At 41.8% G+C, this 26,888-nt stretch overlaps 1 protein-coding gene across 1 annotated transcript in view; it reads right to left on the minus strand.

The window, feature by feature from the left end:
• Positions 1 to 26,888, minus strand: part of greb1l (GREB1 like retinoic acid receptor coactivator) — a 339,711-nt gene that overhangs the window by 200,799 nt on the left and 112,024 nt on the right. Inside the window, exon 2 of the mRNA XM_067979743.1 lies at positions 5,616 to 5,732. The gene's annotated coding sequence lies outside the window, so the exon portion shown is untranslated. The remainder of the gene's footprint in view (positions 1 to 5,615; positions 5,733 to 26,888) is intronic.

Here is a 26,888-nt window from a genome sequence, read left to right on the forward strand (position 1 = left end):
GAAAATCAGGATGTAGAATCAGAATGGGTGGAGCTAACAAATAACAAGGGGCAGAAAACACTGGCAGGAGTAGTTTATAGGCCCCATAACAGTAATTATAGTGATGGACAGAGCATAAATCAAGAAATTAGAGGAGCATGTAACAACGGTAATGCAATAATCGTGGAAGATTTTTAATCTTCATAGACGGGGCAAACCAAATTGGCAAAAGTAGTTTGGAGGACGAGTTTATGGAACATATTTCTAGAACAATATGTCGAGAAACCAACTAGGGAACAGGCTATTTTAGATCTAGTATCATGTAATGATACAGGATTAATTAGTAATGTTATAATTAAGGATCCTCTGGGGTAAAGTGATCATAATATGATAGAATTTCATATTGCATTTGAGAGTGATGTAGTTAAGGCCGAAACTAGGGTCTTAAATTTAAACAAAGTAAATTACGTAGGTATAAGCAAGTTGGCTAAGGCAGCTTGGGAAATTAGATTAAAAGATATGACGGTAGATAAGCAATGGTGACATTTAAAGAGATCATTCATAATTAAGGGTGAACCAACCATGGCTAACTAAGGAAGTCAAGGATGGTATCAGGTTAAAAGAAAAAGCATGCAACATGGCAAAGATTACTGGTAAGCCCGAAGATTGGGAAAACTTTAAAAACCAGCAAAGAATGACTAAAAGAATAATAAAGAGGGAGAAAATAAATTATGAGAGTAAACTAGCAAGAAATATAAAAACTGACAGTAAAAGCTTCTACAAGTATATAAAAAGGAAGAGGGTAGCTAAAGTAAACATTGGTCCCTTAGAGGATGAGACTGAGAAAATAATCATGGAAAACAAGGAAACAGTAGAGGAATTGAACAGATATTTTGTATCTGTCTTCACAGTAGAAGAAACTAATAACATACCAATAATAGTAGAAAATCAAGGGGCAAAGGGGAGGGAGGAACTAAAAGCAATCACTATCACTGGAGAAAAAGTACTAGGGAAACTAATGGGTCTAAAGGCTGACAAGTCCCATGGACCTGATGGCTTGCACCCGACCGTCTTAAAGGAAGTGGCTACAGAGATATTGGATGCATTGGTTGTAATCTTCCAGAATTCACTAGATTCTGGAAAGGTCCCAGCGGATTGGAAAACCGCAAACGTAACACCCCTATTCAAGAAGGCAGTGAGTCAGAAAGCAGGTAACTATAGACCAGTTAGCCTAACATCTATAATTGGGAAAATGTTGGAATCCATTATTAAGGAAGTAGTAGCAGGACATTTGGAGACTCATAATACAATCAAGGAGAGTCAACATGGTTTTAAGAAGGGGAAATCGTGTCTGACAAATTTATTAGAGTTCTTTGAGGAAGTAACGGGCCGGGTGGATAAAGGGGAACCAATGGATGCAGTATATTTGGATTTCCAAAAGGCATTCGATAAGGTGCCACATAAAAGATTACTGCACAAGATAAGAGCTCATGGTGTTGGGGGTGATATACTGGCATGGATAGAGGATTGGCTAACTAACAGAAAACAAAGAGTCAGGATAAAAGGGTCATTTTCAAAATGGCAATCTGTAACTAGTGGGGTGCCGCAGGGCTCAGTGCTGGGGCCTCAACTATTTACAATAAATATCAATGACTTGGATGAAGGAACAGAGTGTCTCGTGGCCAAATTTGCTGATGATACAAAAATAGGTGGAAAAGCAAGTTGCGATGAGGACACAAAGTGTCTGCAAAGGGATATTGACAGGTTAAGCGAATGGGCAAAAAATTGGCAGATGGAATATAATGTGGGAAAATGTGAAGTCATCCACTTTGGGAGGAAAAATAAAAAAAAGCAAAATATTATTTGAATGGAGAAATACTACAAAATGCTGCGGTACAGAGGGATCTGGGTGTCCTCGTACATGAAAGACAAGAAATCAACATACAGGTGCAGCAGGTAATGCGGAAGGCAAACGGAATATTGGCCTTTATTTCTAGGGGGATGGAGTATAAAAGCAGGGAAGTCATGCTACAACTGTACAGGGTGCTGGTGAGACCACACCTGGAGTACTGCGTACAGTTCTGGTGCCCTTATTTAAGGAAGGACATACTTGCATTGGAGGCAGTTCAGAGAAGGTTCACTAGGTTGATTCCGGGTATGGAAGTGTTGTCTTATGAGAAAAGATTGAACAGGTTGAGTCTATACTCATTGGAGTTTAGAAGAATGAGAGGAGATCTTATTGAAACATGCAAGATTCTGAGGGGACTCGATAGGGTAGATGCTGAGAGGATGTTACCCCTCATGGGGGAATCTAAAACTAGGAGGCATAGTCTCAGAATAAGAGGTCGCCCCCAGAAATGAGGAGGAATTTCTTCTCCCAGAGGGTCGTGAATCTTTGGAATTCTTTACCCCAAAAAGCTGTGGAGGCTGAGTCACTGAATACATTCAAGGCTGAGTTAGGCAAATTTTTGATCAGCAAGAGAGTCAAAGGATATGGGGAAAAGGCGGGAAAGTGGAGTTGATGTAAAAATCAGATCAGCCATGATCTCACTGAATGGCAGAGCAGGCTCGAGGGGCCGAATGGCCTACTCCTGCTCCTATCTCTTGTGGTCTTATGATCTAATTCTCCATGAATATACATTCCCTTGAGGAATAAAAACTCCACAGGAAAAATGATCCAACTGTGGCTAACTAGAGAAGTTGAGGATAGTATTAGATTAAAAGTAGACGCTAACAATGTTGCCAAAAAGAGTAGTAAGCCTGAGGATTGGAAGAGTTTTAGAAATCAGCAAAGAATGACCAAGAAATTGATCAGAGGGAGACAATTGAATATAAGATTAAACTAGCAAGAAATATAAAAACAGATTGTAAGAGCTTCTCCAAGTATGTTAAAAGAAAGAGATTAGCAAAAGTAAACATGGGTCCCTTCGAGGCTGAGACAGGAGAAATTATAATGGGGAATAAGGAAATGGCAGAGACGTTAAACAAATATTTTGTATCTGTCTTTACAGTTGAAGGCACAAAAAACATATCAGAAATAGTGGGGAACCAAGGGGCTAATGAGAGTGAGGAACTTAATTAGTATTAATAAAGTAGTAATTAATATTAGTAAAGAAAAAATACTGGAGAAATTATTGGGACTAAAAGTCAGCAAATCCCCTGGACCTGATGGCCTACATCCTAAAGTTTTAAAAGAGGTGGCTGCAGAGATAGTGGATGCATTGGTTTTAATCTTCCAGAATTCCCAGATTCTAAAATGGTCCCCGTGGATTGGAAGGTAGGAAATGTAGCCCCGCTATTCAAGAAAGGAAGGAAAGAGAAAACACGGACCTATAGGCCAGTTAGCCTGACATCAGTGGTAGGGAAAATGCTAGAATCTATTATTAAAGACATAGTAACAGGGCACTTAGAAAATCATAATATGATTAAGCAGAGTCAACATGGTTTTATGAAAGGGAAATCGTATTTGACAAATCTATTAGAATTTTTTGAGGATGTATTTAGCAGGGTTGATTAGGCGGAAACCAGTGGATGTAGTATATTTGGATTTTCAAAAGGCTTTCGAGAAGGTGCCACACAAGAGGTTGTTACACAAGATTAGGGCTCATGGGATTGGGGGTAATATATTAGCATGGATAGAGGATTAGTTGACGGACAGAAAATAGAGAGTAGGAATAAACGGGTCATTTTCGGATTGGCAGTTTGTAGCTATTGGGGTGCCGCAAGGATCAGTGCTTGGGCTTCAGCTGATTACAGTCTAGATCAATGACTTAGATGAGGGGACTGAGTGTAACGTATCCAAGTTTGCTAACGATACAAAACTAGGTGGGAAAATAAGCTGTGAGGAGGACGCAAAGAGGCTGCAAAGGGATATAGACAGGTTAAGTGAGTGGGCGAGAAAGTGGCTGATGGAATGTAATGTGGGGAAATGTGAAATTATCCACTTTGGTAGGAGAATAGAAAAGCAGCATATTTTTGAAAAAGTGAGAGACTAAATAATGTTGGTAGTCAGAGGGATTTGGGTGTCCTTGTACATGAATCACAGAAAGTTATTCTGTGACTATTCTGACATGGGGGAGGTACAGCAAGCAATTAGGAAGACAAATGGCAAGTTAGCCTTTATTGCGAGGGGGTTGGAGTATAAGAATAAGGAGGTCTTGCTGCAATTATGTAGGGCTCTAGTGAGACCACACCTGGAGTACTGTGTACAGTTTTGGTCTCCTTACCTAAGGAAGGATATACTTGCCTTAGAGGGGGTGCAATGAAGGTTCACTAGATTGATTCCTGAGATGAGAGGGTTGTCCTATGAGGAGAGATTGAGTAGAATGGGCCTATATTCTCTGGAGTTTAGAAGAATGAGAGGTGATCTCATTGAAATGTATAAAATTCTTAGAGGGCATGACGGAGTAGATGCTGAGAGGCTGTTTCCCCTAGCTGGAGAGTCTAGAACTAGAGGTCATAGTCTCAAGATAAGGAGTCGGCCATTTAGGACCGATGAGGAAAAATTTCTTCACTCAGAGAATTGTAAATGTTTGGAATTCTCTACCCCAGAGAGCTGTGGATGTTCAGTTGTTGAGTATATTTAAGTCTGAGATCGATGGATATTTGGACACTAAGGGTATCAAGGGATATGGGGATAGGACAGGAAAGTGGAGTTGAGGTGGGAGATCAGCCATGATCTTACTGAATGGTTTAACAGGCTCAAGGGGCCATATGGCCTACTCCTGCTCCTATTTCTTATGTTCCTATTTCTTATGCTCTTAACAGAAATACTGATTCTACAACCACAGCACATAACCTCAGACCCACTTTGGCTCATGTCAATGCTGATTAACAATTTTAACCTTCAACCTCCGTTTCTCCCTCTCTGCTCAAAGTATCCTGAGCAACAGCAGAACCTTTTTTGAAACTTGCAACTGAGTGGCAGGGTGGTTATAAGAGTTGCAGGAGTCAACGACGCTGTTTCTTGCAACCAATTCATCACATGGCAAATTTCCAACAAGGCACACCAAATGGGGAGATGGACAGCATAGGCTGGGTGCTTCCTCACAAAAAGGGTGAGGAACTGGAGCAATATAAGGTATCCCAATTTAATCTTGCACGCCTCTTAATACCAAGTGACAAAGTGGCATTGGCAGAGGACATGCAGCAGCGCATTACCTTGCCTGCCACTTTGGATGGGAAATGCAGCTAACAAAAAAATAAGAAAATGAAGCACAGCAGGTGAAATGTAGGTCACAGTTTTAATCCATGTGCTGTCAAGATGCTGAGCTTTGCCATACTGTCGTGAGAAGGTGTCAAGTGTTGTCATGGAGCTTCTTCACAATGGGGGAAAAAAAAGCAGAGGGACAGTCATCCCAAGACTGCCTCAGGGACCAAGTCAAAGAAGCGCAGGTGAAAAAAGTAACTGGCCCATTCTGTCAGCAGCAAATGTGCAAACCCATAGAGAAAATTCGATCCCTCATAAAAATAGCAGTAGTAAATAATCATATTAAACTGCTGGTTGGGAAATATTTCCCTTACAATCTCTTCAAACCAGAGAAGTAAACTAATAAAACATAAAATGATTGGTGTATAATTTAATATTTTTAAACAAAACAATATGCAGGGAATACAGGAATGCATTTTCTCTTTACCTCCTTTTCTTTCAGTTAACCTTCTGGAAATGCATTCATTTTTATGTGACAAGTGGTAAAAATAGCACTGGTGTCTCTGCAGTCAGCAAGTCTTCTCAGTGGCAGAAACTATGGCTCCTGGAAAAAAGAAAACCAGAAGTTCATTAGGAAAGTGAAAGGAAATCATGTTTCTTTTACCCAGCCAACTACGCTCTTACATTCACTGCAGCTGAAAATTCAGATTTGTTCTAATTCTCCAGCTGTTTTCTATCAAAATACACTGTGCAAACATATTCATTCTGATATTAGATAGCAGCTAAAGGTCTGTCTTCTTGGGGAATTGTTTTCTGAGGAGTATCAGCCAGGATCACCCAAGTCTGAGAGACTGCTCCAAATTTGCTGGGAAAATTTCCAGTACAGAAAACAACTCATGGTGCAGCAGTCTAAACGTCTTTCAAAGCTTTTTATTTCCTTCACAGTGTATGGTAATGTAAGCATATTGTTTTGTTGTATGACACTTTGTCCAGATAACCAGTGGCCCCTTTTTAAACCCTCGCCAGGTAAAACACAGTTAAAAATCACAACTCCGCTGATGCAAACATTCTGATGGGAATTCCTTTTGGTAACTTGTTCTGTTGGACTGGTCAACACCATTGAGCCGCTGGGTGGGTGATCAGATACTTGACACAACCATCATTTACTCAACTTTTGATTTCACTGAACATTATATTTTGCAAACCATTTTGAAGCTCATCTGAACAATTTAACATTTTGACATGCGAGTTCCTGTTAGCCAAACTCTCAGTTATTTGTGCTAATTTAGTTTATCATGCACAAACCAATAAATGGGTATAAATGTTGGGTTAGTACAAGAAATATAAAGGGAGAGGTTAGAAGAATTATTTTAAAATCCAAATGGATTTTAGAATACGGAATGTATTACCGCAAGTGGCTATTGAAGCCAAGTGAATCATAATATTTAAGAGGGAATCAGATAAACACTTAAAAAAAAGAATTTATGGGGAAAGAGCAGAGAAATGGATTTACAGCAGATAGCTCTGATGTGGCGCTAGCACAATAAACCAAAAGGTGCTGAAATTTTTATGATTCCACGAATAGGCTCTGAAAAGTAAGACTGCTAGTCATAATTCCACAAGTGTGATGTGATTACCTGCCCATTTTCACTCTTAGGGCATCCTGTTTGGAATGGAAAGATTTGAATAGGCAAAAATAATTAAATATATCACTGAACCAAGGAGGTGAAATCTAAAATTTACTGTAGAATCAAGTTGCATATAAAACAAAAGTCAGTTTTTAGGAACTTAGTGGGTGTATTTCCAGAGGGCCTCTGCCCCCGTCTGCCGGAACTTCAGCAGAAGAGCCAATGAAACCCGTAAAAATGGCATTAACAGCAGTGCAATTTTAATTGGTACCAGTTTCATAGTACAGCATTTTTATTTTTTTCCTGAACTCCCCCACCCCCCAACAAACCCACTGAGCAACTATTTTTTTAATCATGGCACCCCACCCCCCCTCCCCAACCCTCCCTACACATGGATTCCACCATTAGAAAAAATATTTATCACTGACCAACCTTGCTGAACAAGTTTTTTCTGCATGGTTATCCCTCACCCTGCTCAGCAATTTTTACAGCAATGACTCCCCCCTCCCCCACCCCTCAGGATGAGTAACACCGTACAGTTCCTTCCCAGCTGAACAACATTAGCAGCATTTGAACTCCTTCCCCTTCCCCTCCCCCACACAAGCTGAACAAGTTTCCCAGCATTTCAGCCATACCCCCTCCTCTGATCCAAATATCCACTGCTCTTCCCTCCACGACCTATCTCCTCCCCTTCTCCTCCCTCATTTTTCTGCCCCCTCCTCCTCCCTTTCTCTGCCTCCCTTACTCCCCCTCTGCCTCATCCTTCCCCCCCATTCTCTGTCTCCACGCCATCCTCTCTATGCCTCCACTTCCTCCCCTCCCTCCCTCCTCCAGTTATCCCCACTTCACCTAAAAACATTTGGTATCGACACCATGTACGCAATGACACAGGAGATCAACTAATAGAGGTTCCTAAACTAAATTGGTGTTAGTGTAGATATAGCTGGTAACCCAGAATATTTCAGCGGTATTGTCTCTTTTGCTGTTTTAATTCTGCTCTCTTACACAAAGTGGGAGAAGATCCGAGAAATTTCTCGACCACTATGTCCACCATCGTCCTTGTGCCCCGCGATAACCTCGTCTGGGAAGTTTGGGAACCTCTGAACAAAGTGAATTTGACAAATATTTAAGATTCTGCTCAAAGTATTCAACAATATTGATAAACTTGTGATGTATAAGTTTAGCTATACACACCACAAGTTCCCTGTGGATCACTGTCCATGTCTGAAGCAATCTAGATAATTCTGAGTGCTCTGTAAATGTTTAAGACCTTTGGCCAAGAGGTCTCATTCAATGCTGTGCATTCATACAGGAATTATGCAACAACACATTTGTTGCAATATTTGCCATTCTGTAGCTCCAAATTTCCCAAATTTGCAACAGAATAACAGTACTTTTGAAAAGACACAATCAAACAGTCTCAAAGTAATGATAATAAAGAAGTGTTTTTCAACAGATATTCCCAAAGTGTCATCATTTATGACCTGGAATTTGTTAACATAATCTGTTACTTATTCCACCCTCTACCCAAATTCTACAAACTTTTTAAATGGCTATTTCATCCTCACAATTTCTCATTTTTTCAGCTGAAGGTCAAAGTACATTCAACTTCTGTTACTGTATACTTGAAACCTTCTTGGACTTCACATGAGATTTCTCACTTTCAGTTGGCTGTACTACACATCCTGTACTTAGACTGTTGCTGTAGTCTCCAAATGTCTGTCCAACATTAAGTCTTGGATGAGTTAAAATTCCCTACAGCTTAACATCAGCAAAACTTACATCAACCTCCCTGAGCTTGGGCTGAACCGAGTGATGCACAACCTCAGCATTCAGTTGGAACCTGAGCTGAGCTTTACATCCCACATTAAGTCCACCACCAAGACTGCCTTCTTCCATCTCCAGAATATTAGCCGCTGAGACCCCTACCACATCCTGTCTGATGTGGAGATGCCGGTGATGGACTGGGGTTAACAATTGTAAACAATTTTACAACACCAAGTTATAGTCCAACGATTTTATTTTTAATCCCACAAGCTTTCGGGGGCTTTCCCCTTCCTCAGGTCATTTCCACACCGCCTGAGGAAGGGGAAAGCCCCCGAAAGCTTGTGGGATTAAAAATAAAATCGTTGGACTATAACTTGGTGTTGTAAAATTGTTTACATCCTGTCTGGTCAGTGGTCGATAACTGCTCCAAGTGCTATCTCTAAGTGGAGTTCATCCCACCATAATCCCTTAGCTCCCAGACTTTAAACTTTGGACTGTTTTCATACTGCCTTTCCCTAACCTCAGTTTATAACTGCTAAATATCTCATCTAATTCCTGCTGCGCCTATTTATCCCGAATTCCCTTTGTGTCCATTCACATGCATATTTCTGCTGCCACTCCTGACCTGAGCCTATTAATTCTATCACTTTTTTTTTCTTTTCAGGCCCTCTTGGGCCATAGTCTCCTCTCTCCCTCCAATCCCTTCACTCATTTGTGCCGTCTTTCATCACTTCTCTCGCAACAAATTCAATCCCCCAATCCCTACCTCAACCTCTGACTACTCTTCAGCCTTCCTTCTCTCTTGCCACCATCCCAGGCTCGAATTCCCATCAAATTCTTTTGCACCTCAGCATTCTCCATTTGGCCTATCGTGGCACCCATTACTGTCGCCTTAAGAGTAGTAACCCCAAATGTCACATTCTTTGCTGTTGCTGACCTTCTTGCCCAGGGCACCTGCCAGGGCCCAACCTGACCAATTTCCTTCCTGTCCTACTGACCTCACCCACTACTGTCCCTCTGGGCTCTGTCAGCAGATCAACAATCTCTCCAGAATGTCTGTACACTCAAGAGCATGGTCGTGACCTCCGAAATCCCCCAAGGACCCATTCGTGGCCCCCTCCTCTTCGTCATCTACATGCTGCCCCTTGGCGATATCATCCAAAGCCATGTGGGCAACTTCCATATATCTGCTGATGTCCCTCAGCTCTTACTCTACAATACCTGTCTCGACCCCTGTGCTGCCAGACTGCTTGTCCAACATCGAGCCATAAATTTCTCCAGCTAAAGCTTGGGAAGACCAAAGCCATTGTCTTTTGTCCCTTCCACAAACCCTAAGCTCTTGCCACTGACTCTATCCCAGCCACTGTGCCAAGTCAAACCAGACTGCTCATAACCTCAACATCCTCATTTGACCCCAAGCCAAATAGCCACCTTATATCCTCTTAATCACAAAGATCACCTACTTCCACCTCCGTAACATTGCCTGCCTCTTTCCCTATCACATCCCATCCACGGCTGAAACCCTTATTCATGCTTCTGTTATCTCCAGTCTTGATTACTCCAATACTCTCCTGGTCAGGCTCCTGGTACATCTGTCCCTCCCTTCGTCCCACCATTGATGGCCGTGCTTTCAGCCACCTAGATCCCACTGTCTGGAATGCCCTCCATAAACCCTCCATAAATACCTCCAACTTGCTCTCCTTCTTTAAGACCCTCCCTAAAACACACTTCTTTAACCTAGCTTTTGGTCACCTCTTCTAATTCCTCATTCTTTGGCTCAGCGCCATTTTCCGTACTCCTCTGCGAAGCATCTTGGGGCATTTTCTTACATTAAAGGTAATTTATAAATGTAAGTTGCTGCTGAAACCTTTTGTCATGTCTTCATCACCTCAAGGATTGATTTCTTAAATGCTCTCTTCACCACCTTCCACAAACTTCAGCAAATCCAGAACACCACGGCTCCTGTCCTCTCCCACACAAAGTCTTGCACACCTATCAACCATGTCTTCAATGTGCTCCACTGGCTCTCTGTGCTCCAGAAAATTGATTTCACATTTTCCCTTGTTTTCAAGTCCCTCCACAGTCTGGTCCACACTATCTCGAAGTGTTCTCTGGTCGTACATCCAAGGCTGTACTCTCGATCCCTTGGACCTCCACCACCTAGAAGGACAAGAGCAGCAGGCACATGGGAACAACAACACCTGCACGTTCCCCTCCAAGTCACACACTATCCCGACTTGGAAATATATCGCCGTTCCTTCATCGTCGCTGGGTCAAAATCCTGGAACTCCCTTCCTAACAGCACTGTGGGAGAACCTTCACCACACAGACTGCAGCGGTTCAAGAAGGCGGCTCACCACCACCTTCTCAAGGGCAATTAGGGATGGGCAATAAATGCTGGCCTCGCCAGCAACACCCACCTCCCATGAACGAATAAAAAATATCTCTAGACTACTGCTTGATTCCCTCTCCCTCTCTTCCATCAACAGAGGCCAATCTTTCAACCATTATAGCTCTGCCCTATGTAATTCTCTTCCAATACCACTTTGCTTCGCTACCTCTCTGTCTTTGAGAGATTCGTAAAAACACATCTCTTCAATCAAGCCTTTGATTCCCCGAACTCTCCAAAATTCCTTCACTTCGTGTGCTTGGTGACTACCTCTCCTGCTTGTAAAGTCCACTGAGACATAAGCTGCTGTTGTTGTTGCTGCACTTCTCCCTTCCCAAATTAATCGATTGGCAGTAAGTTATGCATTTTGCCCATTAAAAATAATCTACAACTAAGACGCACAAATTAAAAATATTTCTGACACAAGTGCATTAGCACATTCAATATTAACTTCAACTACAGTACGAGTGTGAAGAACTACAGTGTATTTATGTCTTAATCTTGCAAACCAAAAAAATCCCAATATACCTTATGTAGATTGACCTAACAAATAGCCTACAAGGTTTGGCTTAAATCCTTGACCATACAAATGCTGAAAACTTTATGCACACTGATTTATTTTAAATGGCAACTCCATGACAGCCCAGCAGCACAAGTGGTGTGAGCATTCATCTTTTAAAGAGATGGTTTGTCATTTATAGTCCCAGGGTGTGTCCCTCCCTGAAGCTATCAAGGCACAGCTGAGGTTAAGTTTGCTATTATCAGCCTGGCTACCAGGTTTGAGAAGCACCCCACGATGGCATATGGCGGGGGCAGGGAGGGGGGTTAGAATAAAGGTGGGAACAAGTAGGAACTAACACAGAATACCACCTCCAGCCAAAACCGGTCAGCATTGAAGGGGAAGTGGAAGGAAAATGCAGGGCTGGGGGGGGGGGGGGCGGCGAAATCACAGAGGAAGCTGCAGTTCAAACAGTGCTGTTAACCCTGCCAAAGGAGGCAGCACGGTGGTCCTCAGTACTTAAAACATTTTTTTTCCAACCTTAATGCTTACTGCGTCTAACATTTCATCTCACCCACTGCTGAACAGTTTACCAGAAGATAATGATATTTTAGTATTTTTATCAAATTACACTGGAAGCCAAGACATCTGACCCCTAACCACAGCCCCCTATATTCTTCTTAAAACCCTGATCCTTTGTTCTTGCTCCTTCTTTTCAGCCATTATTTACACCCACTGGGATACAGTCACCACTTTGTAAACCTTTAAGAGATTCTAATCATCTCAATTTCCCTGCCTTTTGGTGCTGTCCCTGCAAGATTCTTTCAGTCAAAGTCTTGAAGCAGCAAAATAAAACCAATCCTGGCTAACAATTCAGAGGTTTGTCATTTTCCCTTCTTTCACAACAGATTGGCTGAAGCTCAGTTTCTTTGTGGTGTTATTGGGAGCTCACATCTGTTTCTAGCTACTCAGACTTCCAAATTCCCATGGCACTTCTGGCTTAATGCCATTAAGGAATTAAATCTCACGACGCAAACTGAGAAGTGGATTGTTTGGGCTATTCAAGAAAGAATAATAATGAAGTATAAACCAATATATGTGCTGCATTTTAGTTTCCAAGAGTGCTCAGTACAGGCTTCCAAACCGACTCCTCTGGAGTGTTTATCATTTGTTGCTGTTGCCATAGATAGGCTATTGAAGATTTTAAATGTATTATAATAAGTATTACAAGTTCAGAACAGGCAACGGTTAAAATCTATGTAATTTGGCGGGTTTTTCAGGTTTATTTCTGATCTAGTAGACTCTGGAGTAACTAGAACTAGGGGGCATAATCTTAGAATAAGGGGCTGCTCTTTCAAAACTGAGATGAGGAGAAACTTCTTCACTCAGAGGGTGGTAGGTCTGTGGAATTTGCTGCCCCAGGAAGCTGTGGAAGCTACATCATTAGATAAATTTAAAACAGAAATAGACAGTTTCCTAGAAGTAAAGGGAATTAGGGGTTATGGGGAGCGGGCAGGAAATTGGACATGAAGCTGAGTTCGGATCGGTCAATGCCCTGTGGGTGGCGGAGAGGGCCCAGGGGCTATGTGGCCGGGTCCTGCTCCGACTTCTTGTGTTCTTTAGATTTGTGGTTGGGATCAGATCAGCCATGATCTTATTGAATGGCGGAGCAGGCTCGAGGGGCCGATTGGCCTACTCCTGCTCCAATTTCTTATGTTCTTATGTTCTTATGTGCAGTTGTTTTACCTTTTCCTGGGAGGGTTCCAGCAGTTAGGCCGCTGAATTCTCAGTACAAATGGGACTAGCATGCACAGTCCAAGCTCCGTCCATGAGTATATTAAGATTGCAACCAGGGTCCTACAAGAGGTAGGACTGCAATTGGAGATCCGAGTGCCCATTTAAAAGCCTACCTGACAATTGAATCAGGCAGGCAAATGGGTGTTCAAGGTACCCACCAGATTTTCCTCTGCTGGTCGCCCTTTTTGCTTCAGAAACAGGCGGCCAGTAGTTGAATATCCACCCCAGCCCACCCCTTTGTTTTGTTACGGCAAGAGAGTGAAAAATTGAGTTGTTGACCTGCTGGTGGCCAGAAAACATGGCCACCAGCAGGTAGCAATGGTTATGTTACCACAGGGGGTATCGCCGCTTTGATGCCTCCAGAAGCAGTACTGTCACCTCATTTACTTTGTCATTTTACTGCTGAAGTCAGGGCTGCCATTGACAGCAGTGCGATAAAGTAAATGGAGCATAAGTGCTCAACGACATCATCCGAAAACACAATGCAGGTTCCACATGTATGCTGACGACACCCAGTTCTACCTCACCACCACCTCTCTAAACCCCTCCACTGTCTCTGATTGTCCGACATCCAGTATTGGGAAGACCGAAGTCATTGTCTTTGGTTCCCACTACAACTCTGTTCCTAGCCACCAACTCCATCCCTCTCCCTGGCCAATGTCTGAGGTTAAACCAGACTGTTCGTAAGCTTGGTGTCCGATTTGATCCTGAGTTGAGCTTCTTACTCCATATCCTCTGCATCACCAACACCGCCTACTTCCACCTCCATATCCTCTATATCTCCCGTCTCCACCCCTGCCTCAGCTCATCTGCTACTGAAACCCTCATTCACTGCTGAAATCCTCATCCATGCCTTTGTTATCTCTAGACTCAACTATTCCAATGTTCTCCTGGTGGGACTCCCATCTTCCACCCTCCGTAAACTTGAGCTCATCCAAAACTCTGCTGCCCATATCCTAACTTGCACCAAGTCCCGTTCACCGATCACATTGGCTCCCAGTCCAGCACCACCTCAATTTTAAAATTCTCATCCTTGTTTTGAAATCCCTCCACGGCCTCACCCCTCCCTATTTCTGTAACCTCCTCCAGCCCTACAATCCTCCGAGATCTCTGCGCTCCTCTAATTCTGGCCTCTTGCGCAACCCTGATATTCCTCACTCCACCATTGGTGGCCGTGCCTTCAGCTGCCTAGGACCTGAGCTCTGGAATTCCCTCCCTAAATCTCTCCACCTTTAATACGCTCCTTAAAACCTGCCTCTTTGACCAAGCTTTTGATCACCTGTCCTATTATCTCCTTATGTGGCTCAAAGTAAAATTTTGTTTGATAATGGTCCTGTGACGTGCCTTGGGACATTTTACTACTTTAAAGGCGCTATATAAATGCAAGGTGTTGTTGTTACAAAGTGACACTCCAAAATAGCACTGAGATTATAGTTTTTGTTCGTGATGTTATTTTTAAGGATGCCCTACTTTTTAGTGAAGCAAATAAAACGTCATCTTTATTTGTCCACATGTGGTATGGTGCTGCACCAATACTCAAAGATGGGATGAAGATTTTTACCCACAATCCCTCACTCTGCTGAGTTGCTAGTCTTGGTTGAATTACTATTGGGAAATAGTAAAGGCCAGACACTACCCCATAGACAGGAAAAAAACAAAACAAAATGGCAGAGGCAGAGTCATTGTTTCTTTTTCTTAAAATTTCCTAGTGGTTGGTTCAGGCCACATTGGTGGAAGACTGGTGATGGTCACCCATCTGCTTAGTCACAGCCAATGCGTGGCCTGCAAGACCAGGAAGTGAGGGCCAAATAATCAGAGGCTATGGATTAGATAATTCAGAAATATAATAAATCATCGAATACATACCTGCAAAGGAGTCAAAAAACAGAACTATTTTAATTGTGCAAAGCCCCATTAATTAACTTAAAGTCAGTATTAAAATATAACACTCTTAGATCTACCACGACCATATGTTCATGAATCCCTCAGTTATTCAAACTATAATTAGAAACACATGCTGTCCTTTAGAACATACTTTATTCAATGGGTCCAAATACAGTGTTACTATGTTGGGGATGGAGGTGTCCACTGTAATTTATTACTCAATGTCAGTGCAACCTGACATTATGCTTGATAGGATACAGGACTGGGATTTAAATCTCACACAGACCAATGTAAATGTCTTTGACAGGGTGAGCTAGATGAGAGTAAAGTGGCCTTTCCCCATTCCTAACTGATGTTCTTTATGACATTAAATGCTTTAGAAAAAATCATTTCTTTTGGTAACTCCTGACCTTAAAAAGATTTTGTTTATGGGACATTAGAGCTTTAAACTAAAAGAATCAGAAACTCAATGAAAGGAGAGATGGTGCAGCAGGGAGTGCTTTAGATTCCGGGGGCATTCGGACCAGTTCTGGGGGAGGTGAAACTTGTACAGGACGGACGGGTTGCACCACAACGGAGCTGGGACCAATGTCCTCGTGGGGAGGGGATTTAAACTAGTTTGGCAGGGGATGGGCACCAGGATGTAGCATTGGAAAGGAGAAACAAGGTGCACAAAGAATGGGAGAGAAACATAGCACTAGAAGAAGAAATAGTACGGTATTAGGTGGGATCAGGCTAAGAGAGAGTAAAAAAAATTCTAAGATTGGTTTACAGTATATGTGTGATAAACGAGGTTGGTGAGCTGCAGGTGTAAATAGCCACATGGGAATATGATGTCATGGCGATTACAGAGATCTGGCTCAAAAAAGGGCAGGATTGGCTACTAAATATTCCTGGATACAAGGTGTTCAGGAAAGATAGGGAAGGAAAGAAAGGAGGGGCAGGGTGGCAGTATTGATTAAGGGGATTATTGCAGTGCTGGAGAGAGAGGATGTCCTGGAGGGGTCAAGGACAGAATCTATTTGGTTAGAGTTAAGAAACAATAGAGGTGCCATTACACTACTGGGTGTATTCTATAGGACTCCAACTAGTGGGAAGGATACAGAGGAGCAAATTTGCAGGGAAATTACAGAGAGGTGCAAAAGCCATAGAGTAGTGATAACGGGGGACTTCAATTATCCTAATATAGACTGGGATAGTAAAAATAAGGGGCAAAGAGGGGGAGGAATTTTTTTAAGTGTGTTCAGGAGAACTTTCTTGACCTGTACGTTTCCAGCCCAACAAGGAAGGAGGCATTGCTGGATTTGGTTCCAGGGAACGAGGTGGGCCAAGTGGAGCAAGTGTCAGTGGGGGAACATTTAAGGAACAGCGATCGATATATGATAAGCTTTAGAATAGCTACAAAAAAGTTCAGGGACCACTCTGAAGTAAAAATATTCAGTTGGAGGAGGGCCAATTTCAGTGGGATAAGAACAGATCTGGCCCGGGTAAATTGGAATCAAAGATTGGCAGGCAAAACTGTAATTGTACAATGGGCGGCGATGGATCGGGTACAGTCTAGGTACATTCCCAAAAGGGAAAAAGGCAGGGCACCTAAAGCCAGAGCTCCCTGGAATACAAAAGAAACAGAGAGTAAAGTGAAGCAGAAAAAAGGGGCATATGACAGATGTCAGGTTGATAACACAAGTGAGAACCAGGCTGAATATAGGAAGTTCAGAGGGGAAGTGAAAAAGAAAATAAGAGGGGAAAAGAGAAAGTATGAGAATAGACTGGCGGCCAACATAAAAGGGAATCCAAAAGTTTTCTATAGGCATGTAAACAGTAAACGTGTAGTAAGAGGAGGGGTGGGGCCGATTAGGGACCAAAACGATCTAAGCATGGAGGCAGAGGGCATGGCTGAGGCACATAATGAGTACTTCGCATCTGTCTTTACCAAGGGAGAAGGTGCTGCTAGAGTCTCAGTAAAAGAAGAGGTAGTTGAGATACTGGATGGGCTAAAAATTGATAAAAAGGAGGTACTAGAAAGGTTAGCTGTACTTAAAGTAGATAAGTCACCCAGTCCAGATGGGATGCATCCTAGGTTGCTGAGGGAAGAAAGGATGGAAATTGCAGAGGTACTGGCCATAATCTTCCAAACATCCTTAGATACAGGGGTGGTGCCAGAGGGTTGGAGAATTGCAAATGTTACACCCTCGTTCAAAAAAGAGTGCAAGTTTAAACCCAGCAACTGTAGGCCACTCAGTTTAACCTCAGTGATGGGGAAACTTTTAGAAATGATAATCCGGGACAGAATTAGTAGCCGCTTGGAAAAGGGTGGATTGATTAGGGAAAGCCAGCATGGATTTGTTAAAGGCAAATCGTGTTTAACTAACTTGATGGAGTTTTTTGATGAGGTAACTGAGAGGGTAGATGAAGGCAATGCAGTTGATGTGGTGTATATGGACTTTCAAACGCCGTTTGATAAAGTGCCGCATAATAGGCTTGCCATCAAGATTGAAGCCCATGGAGTAAAAGGGGCAGTAGCAGCACAGATACAGAATTGGCTAAGTAACAGGAAACAGAGAGTAGTGGTGAACGGTTGTTTTTCGGTTTGGAGGGAGGTGTACAGTGGTGTTCCCCAGGACCACTGCCTTTCTTGATATATATTAATGATTTGGACGTGGATGTACAGGACACAATTTCAAAATATGCAACTGACACAAAACTTGAAAGTGTGGTGAACAGTGAGGTGGATAGTGATAGACTTCAAGAGGATATAGACAGGCTGATGGCATGGGCAGCCACATGGCAGATGAAATTTAAAGCAGAAAAATGCATGGTGATACATTTTGGTAGGAAGAATGAGGAGGCGCAATATATAGAGGGCACAATTCTAAAAGGGCTACAGGAACAGAGAGATCTGGCGGTACATGTACACAAATCGTTGAAGGTGGCTCGGCAGGTTGAGAAAGTGGTTAAAAAAGCACACAGGATCCTGGGCTTTATAAATAGAGATACAGGGTACAAAAGTGAGGAAGTCATGATGAACCTGTATAAAACACTGGTTCGGCCACAAATGGAGTATTGTGTCCAGTTCTGGGCACTGCACTTTAGGAAAGATGTGAACGCCATAGAGAGAGTGCAGAAGAGATTCACTAGAATGATTCCAGGGACGAAGGACTTTAGTTAATTGGATAGACTGGAGGAGCTGGGGTTGTTCTTCTTGGAACAGAGAAGGTTGAGAGGAGATTTGATAGAGATAGTCAAAATCATGAAGGGTCCAGACAGAGTAGATAGGGAGAAACTGTTCCCATTGGCGGAAGGGTCAAGAACCAGAGGACATAGATTTAGGTGATTGGCAAAAGAACCAAAGGTGACATGAGGAAAAACTTTTTTATGCAGTGAGTGGTTAGGATCTGGAATGCACTGCCAGAGCGGGTGGTGGAGGCAGATTCAATCATGGCCTTGAAAAGGGAACTGGATAAGTACTCGGAAGGAAAAAAAATTGCAGGGCTACAGGGATTGGGTGGGAGAGTGGGACTAGCTGGATTGCTCTTGCATAGAGCCGGCATGGACCCGATGGGCCTAATGGCCTCCTTCCTTGCTGTAACCTTTCTATGATTCTAAGGCTGCTCTTGAGTCCCCGACAACAGCTCCATGCCAACACCTTTCTTTTGGAAAGACAAGTTGTTTTCAATTTTTTCTCTTCCCCATTTTTGTTCATGTACCATTCCCTGTTCAGTACTTACTTCATATTGGCAACCAGTCAAAGGTGGCTCACCAGTCACTTTTTCCATTCTTTGCATGGAAGCCTCAGGTACCACTGACAGTTTATTCTGGGACTGAGCATGTGGAGAAATCGGAGGTCTAATTTCTAAATCCACATCTTACCATTGGCATGGAGTATACCAACATATCGTTTCACTTGCTAATATTTAACCTGGGCAAGCAACAGTTGTTCCTTAACTTTGTTTGAATAATCCAAACAAACTGAATCTATTAAAAAAGAGCATTGAGCCATAGTGCAATGCTGTTGTGGCAGTATCGATAATGTCTAAACATTAAAGAAAGGAAGACAATCTTGCATTTATATAGTGCCTTTCACGTCCTCAGGATATCCCAAAGCACTTCACAGCCAATAAATTACTTTTGAAGTTCCAGCCCGGTTGTTATGTAGGCAAGCATAGTAACCAACTTGCCAACAGCAAGGTCCCACAAACAACAATGAGATAAATAATCAGTTAATCTGTTTTTGGTGATACTTGTTGAGGGAGGAATGTTGGCCAGGACACAGGGAGAACTCCCCTGCTCTTCTTTGAATAATGCCGTGGGATACTTTTTGTCCACCTGAACAAGCAGGTACAGTCTTGGTTTAACAAAAAAGGAAAATGGCCACACCTGACAATCCAGCACTCCCTCGGTACTCATTGAAGTTTTGGCCTAGATTATGTGCTCAAGTCCTAAGCAAAGAAAAATAAAAGCAATTATTACTGATGGAGCTGCTTCTGGGTCTCATCCAAAACCACCATTTTTGGCTCAGCTCATCTTGTGAACTGCCAGTACCTCCAGTCTGACCTTGTTGCCAAGTCAATGAGGCATTCTTTGCAGATGCAATAGGAGTCATTCTTGTCTTCTGTCAATAGGGCATAAAATACCTGAATCACTTTGATTGAGGATGTGCTACTTCTATATTATATTCAAAATGGCTTCCAAAAATAAAAAAGTAACAATAAAAGTAATTCACTTGAACAAAAAAAAATCACAAAATATCTTGCACATGGCTCCATATATCTCCCGTCAGCATTTGTTTTTTTTTTCTTGTATTCCCAAGAAAGTACATTTGCATATATATATTTTATGAAGCGGTTGTACAAGTACAGCATTTGGCTTTTAATATTTCAATGGTACTAATCGTACACCTTCAGCTCAGCCAATCTTGCCTCGCTCTATTAGCAGCAAGAGGCTCGTGAAACAGAGATACTTGCTGGTGAACAGAAATGAACATGTCTCCCCAGTATTCTCACTTGCTGCTATCCCGTCATATCCAGTCATACCTGCAACAATAATGTAACAACTTGGCTTCATTGGTAGCAAATTACCTCTGCATCTGAAGGTTGAGCCATGTACCAGGGCTTGAGCACATAATCTAAACTGACTTTCTAGTGCAGTACAAGGGGAAGTGTACATTGTTCAAATGAAATATTTAAACAAGACCCTATATTCAATTCAGATGGATGTTAAGCATCCCATGGAATTATTTTTAAATAGCATAGTTTTCTCGGGCTTGTATTCCTCTCTCAACCAATACCACGAAAAACTAAGATTAGCTTGTCATTCATTAGATTGCTGTTTGAGTGTGTAAAATGGCTGCCACATGTGGCTACTGCACTTCAAATTCATTGTTAAGTGTTTTCAGACATTTCTGAGAGATGTCATTCAGTGACAATGTGGCTCAAGGCACCTAGGTCCACCCATCATTTTGTTTTCTCCCGCCTGATTTTTGGGTATTTTTCCCATTCGTTGTGTCTTTAAAACCTACTTTTTCAGTTTTTACCCAATAAATGGGACACCCGGGAATCCCCTGCCCATTTGTGAGCCTCTTTTCTCCCAACAACTGCTCTTTCTGGTGGCTAAGCTACCAATCAACTGTAAATAACAAGAATCCTTTACAAGCGCTTAAACTCATTAAATTATTCAAATATGTAGCATTAACTGTTTAAACAAACTAGGACCTTCTTTTTAAGCTCAAATATTAAACAGCTTCTTTCAATTTCCCTTTCACTTCACTGTTGATGGTTCAACGAAATCCACCCTATGATTAAAGTAATTATACAAATACATAAAACTAACCTTTTTAATGTTTTAGCAAACTAGGAATCTCTCTTTTATCCTTAATATATTAAAGACTACTACCTTTTTTAAACTTACCTTCCACATTGGGAAGTGCACGGGAAGACCATTTATTTTGTCATAAAGGCAGCAAAACAAAATAAGCTTCGACTCACCACGAGCATGGAATATCTGCTACTATGTATATAATGACAGTAGAACTGATTTTTCTGTGATTAGCGCTAGGTAAACGCTTATTGCCTGGGGGCTAAGCAAATGAAATAGGGCCAGAGACCCATCACACTGGATCTCCAGGACCTTCACGCTCACTGCAACAGTTCAAAAAAGGACGAGTTCCTTGCTGTGGCTAATATCACTGTGTACAAAAGGTAGGTGGGATGTTTGGTATGTACCTCATGGTCACTGTGATCTCCAGTACTCATTTTGATCAAGCTTAGGGGGTCAGAGAGGAACTTCCCAGATTTTTTTTTCCTGAATTGGCCTAGGAGTTTTTTATCTGTTTTTTTTGGCCTCTCCCAGGAGATTACATGACTACTGATGGGAGGAAACACTGGTGGTTATGATGCTCAGTTGCATCATGACTATTTGGAATAGGTTTGATGGACCAGCCAGTCCTTTCCTGTCTGTCATTTTGTATCTTCGTATACCCTGATTTCCACGGCTTCCCCAAAGGGGGAGGCGTACTGTCTGCATATGCAATAGGCACAGGCCGAGGCAGTCAATCAGATGAGGTTTCATTTTCTTGTTCCATCCCAGCCAGGGACCCACTTAGAGGGGCACTCAGAAGAATGGATAAAAGTGTCAACTCAAAGCTTTTGAGGGAGGCTGAGGCTTTCAAGTAAAAACTTTAATGAAAACATTAATGGGTAAATTTAATTATGTTACTATAAAATATATAATGTTTTGATCTTATTCAAAACCTTATTTTGGACTTAGCAATTTCAGTTACTGAGAAAAATAGAAGTAAATTTTTCAGAATGCATTTTGAGTGATTTGTGGGGACAAGATAATACAGCAGCACCTAGTGACATGACAGGTAATCACTGCAGTTCAGTGTTGTCATTTAATGTAGGAATTCCCAAAAAAGCACCAGCTAGTGACATGGCAGGTAATTGTTATATCTAAGTGTAACAGGCAAGTGTTGACATTTAACATTGGGATTCCCATAGGAAATTTTTAGTTAGCAGGTTTGAATGGAGCACACAACCTACATAAGAATTTTACTATTTTATAAATATATTAGTTCATCTCCCGTGGTATTCCAGATGGGGAGGTCAAGGTCAAGTGTCTCCTTAAGATGATGTGGAGATGCCGGTGATGGACTGGGGTTGACAATTGTAAACAATTTTACAACACCAAGTTATAGTCCAGCAATTTTATTTTAAATTCACAAGCTTTCGGAGGCTTCCTCCTTCCTCAGGTAAATGTTTACCTGAGGAAGGAGGAAGCCTCCGAAAGCTTGTGAATTTAAAATAAAATTGCTGGACTATAACTTGGTGTTGTAAAATTGTTTACAATTGTCAACCCCAGTCCATCACCGGCATCTCCACATCATGACTACCATCGACACCACAAACTGCCGGCTCACAGTGGAAAGGATATCCAAGAAGATCGCGCATTTAGACACAGACATCAGGAACATTTACCTGAGGAAGGAGGAAGCCTCCGAAAGCTTGTGAATTTAAAATAAAATTGCTGGACTATAACTTGGTGTTGTAAAATTGTTTACCTTAAGATGAAGCAGAGTTAGAGGGTGGAGATAATTGGAGCTGGACGGCAGATATAATTCAGCTCACATATTAAAGTCCTATATTCAGTCCTTATTTCAATATGATAGTTTGATTTTGCATTATTTACAGTTAAATAGCAAATGCTACAGCAACTTGGAAAGCAGAGAAGTAGAGTTGGTTGCAGAATAGCAGTTTCTCTGAAGTACAGGCTGAGAGGCTGGGCAATGCAAAGCTGAAGTGCAGCAGTGCCACCCATGGCAAAGGGGTGTAAGATTATAGAATTACATGTTTACAAAGGCAATTTCATATAGTTGAAGGAAATGGAAGCAGATGCAAGATTAATATATTACAAGCCAATCTTTCATGGCACTCCCACATTGTAAGTCAAATATGGTCACTCTCTCAGCTGTCTCTGATGTCTTCACGTTACTGTTTCTCTCTGTCTCTCCTCTTCTGCTTCTGTCTCTCCCTTTCAGGTTGTACCATGGCAGTGCCAGTGAATCCAGTTGAGAGATAAGGGGGAAAAACAGGCTCCAGCTTGGCGGGTAAAATGCACTAGGCAAGTAAATAAAATAAAAGCTTAAAATAATAATGTAACATAAATTTAACCAGTAAATATGCATTAAATGTCCCAACTGTGCAGGCCAGCGTCACCCTGGGCTACTGGCAAGACCTCACGGTCTGCTGTGTTTTTTTTTACTTTATTGTTAATTTATTGCATTTAAAATAATAAAATTGATAAATAATTGCTACTTAAAGAACTATTTTCTTCCATTTGGAAGTGGATGGACTTGTTTCTGTTGTTTTTTTCAGTTGCTTCTTAATTTTTTTGTTACTACTTTAATGATTTTAACATTATTCTGAGATGTAATTAAATTTACTAAATAATTACACAATTCATGAATCATTTTCTTTTTGGAAGGAGAGGGACTTGGTTCAATTGTACTTTTAAACAAAATATTTAATTTACACAATTACATTAACCAGTGTACTGTCAGAGGAAATTAAACCCCACAGAGAGAAAAAGTGTCCCAAGATGCACATGGAACTTGACATTTACTTTTGCTAATGAAGGCCAGGATGCTGAAAAGGGGAGGACTGGGGAAACTGCCAAGTGACTGTCCATACCAACTGTGGAAAACTCCAGCAGATGTTTTAGTATATCAACATACGTTAAGTGGGATAGTGAAGAAGTCAAACCTAAGTTAGGCCCTGGAGTCCAAAACCAGGACTGTATACTCCAATTATCCAACTTGTAGTACAGTGGATGTTCTTGCTTTGCCCTGGCTTATATTCATATGGTTATAAGCACCTATCAATGGCAGAACAATGTGTTAACCAGGGACAAGGGGAAAGAAAAAAAACTCTACCCCCTCCTGACCCCACAACTGGCAAGAGTAGAACATTTGAATGGATGAGGTCATCAACTGAAAGGTACCTTTGTTAAATCAAACCTTGGCAAACAGTCCAAGAACCTGAGGAATGTCATCTGATGAGAGTGGTTGAGTCAGCCAGGTAATCAGCTATCATTTATCAATTGGTACAGCCCACACTTTTCTCGTTCTACCAACTAATCCTCAATGATCTTTGGAGCCTGTGGTTCCCTGATCTCTTCCTGGGGTGCAATAATTGTGCAAAAGTTTTGTTAAAAACTTAACCTACCACAAAATCCTCCAGACAGAAGGAACATTATGCAGTTGCCATGTGGAACAGCCATAGGCTCACACAGGAGTTTCAGCAATACCCAGGAGCCTGGTATCTCAAGAGTTTTGACAGGCTGGCACTGACTGCTAGCTACATCCTTTCTTCCCCAGGCAAGACTCTCAGGCATAAAGGCAGCCATAAGTCCATCTGTGACACACCCATCATTATGGGGCCCAATCATGGTGGGCATGAAGCCCTACTGAGAACAATTGTTGCTAGAGGCAAAGGCAATGAGTTAGAGGCTTTTATGACTTTCAGAATGTTGGTTGACATCAGCCTTGACAAACACTTCAAAACCCAAGTTGGCCAGCATATCATCACTAGGGAGGAAAATGAATGGAAAGCATGAGTTTATTCAATAACAGTGGGAGATAATTCACAATTTCTATGAAAATTACTGCCCTCGGAATACATAAACTCATGTGTGTTAATGTATACACACACGCACTCACATGCGCCGCACACAAACACTCTTCTAGTGGTGTGTGGATATGGGTACAATTAAAGCCAGTAAGTGCTTTCACTTCGGTTTTAAAAACTAGTAGCGTTCTTCAGATAAGTTGATAAACAGCTTTTACAGTTAACGCTGTCAAACTACCATTTAAAGAAAAAAATCTTACAGTAGTGGTGATCTTTTGAGTTTTGTACAATGACATTAGAAGTCTCCTAGCAATGAGGAACAGAAGTTACAATCTTCAACTTTCAAAACAAATTAAATTTATTGTAAATATCTTTATCATTACATTCAAAATTTTACATCTGTGCACACTTCCTGTCTACAAAATCTTACTTCCCGTCATCACATTATTGTCACAATTCCTATGTCTACATTTCTAATGGAGAAATGTGAAACTGCGTGTGTGTTTGTGTGCAGCACATGTGAGTGCGTGTGTGTGTGTGTGTGTGTGTGTGTGTGTGTATACATTAACGCACACAAGTGTATGTATTTCTAGGGCGGTGATTTTCATAGAAATTATGAATTATCTATCATTGCTATTGAACAAACCCATGCTTTCCAACCCAGTTTCTCTGCTTCCCAAATTGCTGGGAGCTTTGTCAAAGCATTATACAAAAATAAGTACGAGCAGAATGTATGATTTTAAAATGGAGACTGAATTACTTCTGCATGCTCTGATAGAATTATACTCCACTGCCAACCCCCTTTCACCTAAAGTCTACACTTCTTCACTCACATGTGAAAGTGACTAGATTGACTGGTAAAATATTGCATATACCACACATTTCCAATAAGTACCGTACTTTAGTCAGCACACTCTAGTCTATCCATTGTTTCAATGTAAGCACTTTCATGGGAGATCTGTTAGCATATATTTATAATATGTGAAAAGTTTAGTGTACAGTGCACACTTCCTGTCAGCATCACAGTTACTTCCTGTAACACATCAACCATCAGACTTCATATATCATAATCTAGTGTATCTACTGGCTCACTGTCAGCAATGCCACAAAGGATCTGCCAATTTATATGATCTTTCATGGCATTTCCTACAGTAAGTTACGGAAAATGGTCTCTCTCTTACATGTCACTGTTGCAGTTCTCTCTCTGCCCTTTTCTTCTGATTCTCTCTCTAACTCTTATTTTTGCTTCTCTCTCTGTCCCTTTTTTCTTCTGCAGTTTCCTTCCTTCCTTTCCGGTAGGAGATGTTGGATGGCATGGCATGGTGTAGTAGGAAAAGGAGCCACCAATGGTTGCAGATTGCATTCTTGGTGGAGGTTGCAGGAAATATGTCACCTTCAGCAGCTTCCTTCCTACCTCCTTTCTCTCACTCCCATCACTTTCCCAATACCTTAGAAACATAGGAAAATTTACAGCACAGAAAGAGGCCATTCCGCCCACGTGTCTATGCCGGTCGAAAAAGAGCTACCCAGCCTAATCCCACTTTCCAGCACTTGGTCCGTAGCCTTATAGGTTATGGCACTTCATATGCATATCCAAGTACTTTTTAAATGTGATGAGGGTTTCTGCCTCTACCACCCTTTCAGGTAGTGAGTTCCAGACCCTCACCACCCTTCGGGTGAAAAAATTTTTCCTAAGCTCCCCTCTAATCCTTCTACCAATTACTTTAAATCTATGCCCCCTGGTTATTGACTTCTCTGCTAGGGGAAATAGGTCCTTCCTATCCACTCTATCTAGGCACCTCATAATTTTATACACCTCAATTAAATCACCCCTCAGCCTCCTCTGTTCCAAAGAAAACAACCCCAGCCTATCCAATCTTTCCTCATAGCTAAAATTCTCCAGTCGTGGCAACATCCTCGGAAATCTCCTCTGTACCCTCTTGAGTGCAATCACATCTTTCCTGTAATGTGGTGACCAGAACTGTATGCAGTACTCAAGCTCGGGCCTAACTAGTGTTTTCTACACCTTCTTGGACCACTCTAAAAATACTCAATTGGAGGAGGACCAATTTCAGTGGGATGAGAACAGATCTGGCACAGGTAAATTGGAATCTAAGATTGGCAGGCAAAACTATAACTTAACAGTGGGTGGCCTTTAAAGAGATGGTTGGGG

The sequence above is a fragment of the Heptranchias perlo genome, chromosome 3 (genome assembly GCF_035084215.1).
Source record: "Heptranchias perlo isolate sHepPer1 chromosome 3, sHepPer1.hap1, whole genome shotgun sequence".
Classification (NCBI taxonomy): domain Eukaryota; kingdom Metazoa; phylum Chordata; class Chondrichthyes; order Hexanchiformes; family Hexanchidae; genus Heptranchias; species Heptranchias perlo.